This window comes from Crocodylus siamensis, chromosome 5 (genome assembly GCF_052110815.1).
Source record: "Crocodylus siamensis isolate JL-2025a chromosome 5, ASM5211081v1, whole genome shotgun sequence".
NCBI lineage: Eukaryota > Metazoa > Chordata > Crocodylia > Crocodylidae > Crocodylus > Crocodylus siamensis.
This window is the reverse complement of record NC_143399.1, coordinates 113839545-113846431: the sequence shown is the minus strand read 5'-3', so window position 1 is coordinate 113846431 and position 6887 is coordinate 113839545.

Genomic DNA, 6887 nt, shown 5'->3' with positions numbered 1-6887 from the left:
AGGTAAGTGTTTTATTCAGAGTAAAAGTCTCCTTCAAGATACGACAATGTGCACCACAGGGTGATGATCTAGAGTCACTATGAACTCAATGTTGAGAGTGCCTTCTGTCTTCAGAACACCTGGTGGCTTCAGTCAGATTTAATTCACTCACATAAGTATATGCAGGATTTGTTTCTGTAGTATGATACTGCAAAAAATAACCAGCTGAGAAGACAAATCAACAGAGAAGACTGATCAAACCTTGTCTTGGGCAGCTGGTAAGTACAGCACACTGGTTAAGCCACCACTCCAACAAGAATGCAAATAATGGTAAATGATTCACTAGTACCCATTTATCCAAATTTGATAATTAGGAAGGGGTGCTGGCAGGGAGTATGCAAATGAAATCATACTAGTGTATTCCACACAGGCAAATTCATTAGAGTTTACAGTACTGGTCTTAAATCACTTGAGTTTTGCCCCTGCAACAACATAGGTTCCATAAAAACCCTTATTCTCTCACAACTCGGTAATCATGATCATTAACATTTGCCAAAGCATTACACATACACAGATATCAGAACACCTAAGTCAGGTATTACAGCAAAGGAGGCCATATAAATATTTCAATAATAGGCTAGAGCATGAAAAGTAAGTATAAACTAATAATACAGCTAAAAATGCACTGCTTACCCAAAGAAAATCAGAGGGACTGTACAGGAAAACTTGGATTATAACACTTGGGAATACACAAATAGAAGGGTAACAAAATTTGGCTAGGGACTGCCTAAAGATATAGACTAATGATAAAGCCCAGAGGAGTCATGGTGATTTTTAATACAGCCATAATTGTTTATCACTCTTGCACCTATCCAGAATTTCTCTGCCTGGCTTGGCTTTTGTTCATTTAAGCTAAGCATTGATAGATATAGGCAAATAAATACCACAAAGACAAACAGGCAAATAAATACCAGGAAGAGGTCTATAAGAAGAGATAAGGATCAAATTAGGATCATAGGGACATAGGAAAGTAGGGCTAGAAGGGACCCTCATTAGACCATCCCAGCCAAGTGTCTGTCTAACCTACATCTTTGAAAACTTCTAAGGATGGAAACTGCAATTTCTCTAGGTGGCCTGCCCCAATGCTTGACCCTCATATTCAGAGGTCTCTTATTGGCATTAAAAAAAACCCAAAAAGCACGCTAAAGTCAGTGTGCTCCCACACCAAGCCCAGCATATGCCCAAGAAAGTTATTGTGTTAGTTGATCCCAGCTCGCCCAACATCTATATAAATTGAGTGCTTTAGTGGGGCTTTTTTGGGTACTTTTATTGAATCAGCTCTTAGATAAAAGCACCAAAAAGCTCCGCCACTGAAGTGCATGATCTATACAGATACTAGAGAGCCAGGTCCAGCTAACACACTGCTTCTTCTGGTAAAGCACAGGGGTTTGCTGTGGGGCTTTTGTTGTCCTTTTTTTTTTTTTTTGGTGGGCAGGGGATTATGACTGTAAGCAGCCAGAAAGTTTCTCTTAATCTCCAACCGAAATTTCCCCTGCTGAAGCTTGAGGCCACTGCTCCTAGTCTTGTACCCCACAGCCATCCTCTCTGTAAATTAATTTTACTTTGCATTAATTCAGTATCTCCTGGGGCAGTTATCTTTATATCTTATTACAAATTTTTAACACATATACATGCACATTATTAATGTCCAATTAGAAAACCACCATCCAACCTCATTGCCACTTAATTTCATCCTTGTTGCCAGCTCATTAAGGATTAAATGGGCCTAAAGTGTGAACAAGTCACTCATCGCTAAGGATCACATCTCCAGGATCAATGCACAGGATTCATTTTCTTGGGAAACAGATACCCAGGTGCTTTTGAAAATCCTAGCTAGCATCCAGCTGTATCTTTAAGTGAATAAATATTATAAATCTGGCCATGAGGCCTGGACACTCAGAACCATTTAGGAACCTAATTCTTAGAGAGATCAATGGAAGTTACATTTCAGTATGGTTCTATTTTGCTTAAAGCCAGATCTTCAATGTTATTTAGTGTCTTGCTGTAGGCTGTTTTAAGGTTGTGTACCTAGTGATTATACCTCAGGTATTGATTTTGTCTGCAACTTGAAGAGTACATGCAATAGGGTATCAGTCATTAAGACACTTTTTACATGATTAATACAGATAACAACCCCCAAGCGAGGTAGGGTTAAGTCCCTTTCAGTGGGTCTACATGCGCAATTAATGCGCAGAAAAGTTACTTTCTTTGAGTGCAAGTTGCGCACATTGAAAGCAAATTTGCTCCTGACAGGAGCAGTTCAGGGGCACATCTACTAACTGTGCAGTAGCCTAATAACACTGCACAGTAGCATGCCCCAATCTCATCAAAACCCATGCTAGTACACTGCTGCACAGTAGTATTAGGCTACTGTGCAGTAAGCATCACTAAAAATGTGTGTACCAGTGCTTCTGCACAGTAGTACAAGTTACTGCACATTGATTTAGTCCTTGGTTAACCAAGTACTAAACTTAATGCACAGTAATTACGGTGCATTAATGAACATGGAGACATGCCTGCTCTGTTACTATATGGCAGCCAGGGCTTTAGGCTCTCTGAGTGCTGGCCCTCGTCTGGCAGGGAGCGCTACTGTCAGGCTTGGGCTCCAGGGGAAAGAGGATGCTGTCCCACCTCTGGGCTATCCCGCACCCCTGCCCCAGGCAGCTACCTGCTGCCCAGCCCTCATTCTGATCATGAAGCCAAGCTGGGATATTGCTCCTTGCCCCTGGCAGCAGGTAGCTCCTGTCCCCAGCTCCACAATCAGAGTCAGAGCTGGGATGTTGCTCCCTGCCCCTGGCAGCAGATGGTTCCTGGCCCTGGCTCCACAATTGGAGAGGGGGCTGAGATATTGCTCCTGCCAGGTCAGGCTCCAACTTCAGAGCCCTGGTGGGAGCAACATCCCTTGGCCCAACAGCAGCCAGCTTCTGCCCCAGCTCCACAACTGGACTTAGGGCAAGGAGTTGCATGCTGCCAGGGGCAGGAAGCAATGTCCCAGCTCTGGCTTCTCTCTTGTAACTTGCACCACACAGGCACTCTGGCTTATCTCTCTCAACTGTGGCCCTCTGGCATTTGTCAATCACTGCCCCCCCTTGCTTTGGGGCTACTCACGCTGTCCCCTCTCTGGGGCTTCTCACACTGCCCTGGGGCTCAGGTGGCCGTGGCTGCACCGGACCCCAAATCTTCCCCTCAGGGTCTTGAACCCCCTGCTGGGCTCACGTGGCCTCAGCCTTGCCTGGCCTCTGATTCTTCACTCTCCTTTTCAGGACCAGGGTCAATGCACCCCCAAATGCTGCACCCTCTCTGGCACCAGGGTCCCCATGCTACCATGGAGCCCCTATGAGGCCTTCTCCAACCCCTAATAGCCTCACTCAGTCATCCAGTCTAAATAACAAACACAAAAAAAAAACCCCCACAAGCCCCTGGGCTATAACATAAAATCTAAGCCAGCCAGCTAGAACCACTTCAATTCCTACCAGGGAATTCCCCACCCCATAACAACAATCAAGAACAACTCATGCAGTCAGGCTCCTCACTGTTTACTCTAACAGAGCTCCTTCTGCCTCAGCCTGGGATTATATGGGAGCCAGGCCCTGCCCCTTCCGGTCAGCTGACTCCCACTGCTTACCCTGGCAACCCGCAGCTGGATTCCTTACTTATCGCTCCACAAGGAGCAAGCACTTCAGTGCCCTGCTACAGTGACCAATGTTATTCTAACTGGGTTTCTATTTTGTGTTGTGCTGGTTAGTTTGGTGGTGCCATATGCTTGTATGGAAATAGCACTTTCATTTTGTCCTGCTTCTCATTTTTCTGCATTTAGCAAAGCTGACTGTGGAGATGTGACTTCATCTTCAAAGTAGTTTTGAAAATGCTATCGATTTCTAGGTCTGAACATTCGGCATGTTCATGTTTTTTGAAAATTGTGGCACCTTATTTGTTGGTTTCCTCCCGCACATGTAGGTTCCTTGTTCTTTGTGTCACAGATTCCCCAGAAGACTATTTGCTTGGGACCCCTAACCTTGTATAATCTCTCTGAATACCCACTAAAGCCAGCCCATATCTTCTACAGAGGGTGAAACCCTGGCTCGTTGGACCCAGAGACCCATTCATGGGTCCCTATCTCCACTGGCCACCTTCTGGCTTAGTTCTTGGTGAGGGACTTTACCTCTTCAAGAGGACAGAGCACACCCAAAGTCACATTCAGTGCAGCAGGCAGCTCTTCTTAACAAAACCAGCATTCCCTGGACAACAGCAAACAGTCTTCTGCTCTAAAGCCCCAAGCAGATTCTGTCTGGATAAACAGCCTCAGCTGTTCTCTTTCAAGCCTCTGAGGCTACATCGCTGATTCAGTTTAGTCATCATCTATAAGGTGTCCTAGTTGATTAATCTACCCTGGCCTAAAAGGAGTGCATGTGTAGATGTGCGATGTTTACTGCTCAGCTAGCGATTCAACTTCACAGTAAACTTCTTGTGTAGATGCGCCCAGCATGTACCTCTGTGTAGTAAGTAACTCTGTATGACACTTGTGGTTGCCAGTAAATGGTAGCCTTAACCCAGAGCCATAAAAGCAAGGAAATAAAAATGCATGCTCCCCAAAAAGTACATCTTTCCTTATTCTCCACCCAGCGTCTCGACCTCTACCACTATCATAGCCATTGTATACCATCTCAGCCTGCATATATATGGATATTACCTTAAGCTCCTTCCCCTAAAACACATCTGAGGGTGCAATCTTTCTGGATTTTCTGTTCCATTTACTACACAAATAAGCTAAGGCTCTGAACAATATAATTCTGGAGTCCCAACAGTCAGTTAAATGTCATCTCCAATTTGTTTAAAATCTAACTACTAGATAGATAGAGCAGACAAAAACCCAGGGCACAATACACATTATACCCAAGCAGGAGAGCAGCAGCCTGTGTACTTTAAACAAAGTAAATGTTTCAATGCTTCTACTGTGATTGCTGTTCCATTTCAACAAAGGCATCTGTATACAAACACAGAAACAAATTTCTACAACTTCTTTCATGTATGTCCTCAGTGCTCTGCCATTTATAAGCTCTTGTATGAAAAGAAATCTTCCCACTTTTACGCCAGCAGAAAGAAGAATCACTCTGATATATCAAAATCAATTACACTGATTTTTAACACCCCCCCCTTTTTTTTTTTGCTTCTGTTACAATTGATTTCTGGACTGAGTTTGCACTAACAATTCCCCAAGGCATCAGACTCCTAGCTGAATCACCTTTTGTTGGGGGAGAATAAAAATTATGAATGATTTGGTCTTGCATGGGCCATTTTTCTGTCAAGCTGTCATCTGGACTGCATGAAAAGAATGAGAGTGTTGCCTGGTAGCCATAAATTAGACTAACCCATTTGGTTCAAGTCACCAATGCAGTCAACTCTCTAGGCTCATTTCAGCTCCTTCACTTAAATAATAAATATCATAATAATGAACATTACATGAGCTCATAACTTTGCATTGGGTCTTGCAAGTGATTAGCCCCTGTCCCTAAAAGTAAGCAATCTAAAAGGCAGTCTGCCTCCCATATTCTGGTTGAAATCAGAGGTTTCCATCCTCTGCAAATAGTAGCCCCATGTCATGCAGATTATACTGAAAGATAAAGTAGAACTGAGCATGAATTAGGGCATCAAAATCTGACACCCATATTACACATAGGTAGAAAGGAAGCAGAAATGAGTATCTTGTGGCTCACAACTTATTGCGAGTGTTGTAGGTACCACTATTTAATTAGAAGTGGAGGTAGTAGAAAAAAGGAAGCGTACACAATATGTGACTGCAGGTCAGGCCCAGAAAAGACAGGATAAAGCAGTGGGGAGAGCATGGTAAAGAAGGACCTGGAAGGGGTGAATAGGACTATTTAGTCCACAAGTGGGCTTTCGTTTCATGTGTAAGGAGCTGTGCAAAGCTAGAGAATCGGCTGTTTTAACCTTAAATGCCATAAAGGCAAAGCAACAACAATCCTGATTGTTCTGATCCTGGTTGTTCAGAGGATTTCCCTGAAGCAAAATTTTTCATCCCGAAATTGAGAATGGTAGTGTAATAATCAGCCAGGACAACAGCCCAAGTGCCGCTTTAAAGGGAACACAAGAATGGCCGGGACCCAGATGGTCACACCTCTGGCTGAGGAACTGGCCCTGGACTAGCACCAGGCAGTATCCTGATGCAATCAAAACCAGCTACTCCAGGGGCCCCAAACCTGGGTGCCATCAATCTCGGGGCTGCTATTTGCAGCTATGAAACTGCTTAGCTGTTATCAATTGGAGGGCTGCTAACAGTCATTTGTGAAGCATGTGAGACTGTATCCCAGATTTTGCACTCTGTAAATGGGTTGCTTTACATAGGCCAGTGTCTTATAGGTGTAAAAAATATATAGCTCCATTAACTTCAATGGAACTGCAAAAGGATGTTTTACACCATCTCATAAGCCTCTCCAATATCTGCATGATTGTTGAGTTGTGGATAATCACCCTTTGTCCTGTGTAAAGAGATTACTGCTGAAAGAACATGTGAATTAGTCAACTTCTGCACAAAAATTCTCTATTCAGGGAGTAGATGGCAAAGCACAATTGATCAGGAACAAGCAATGAAGGTTTGGGGCAGACAGAAACTACTGAATCCTAATTAGTTTTCTTCTGCTGTAAGAACAGTAAGGCTTTATACACTAAATGGGTTAGGATTTCTTTCAGCTTCTTTCTTCAGTCTGCCCCTTTAAGAGATTTCTGACCCCTTTAAGAGGCCATGAAAGGGTAGAGGGTGAAACAAAGACAGTTCAACGTGTAGGAAAGTGAATAGGTAGAAACAGAATCAACTAGCCAATATTAAAGGA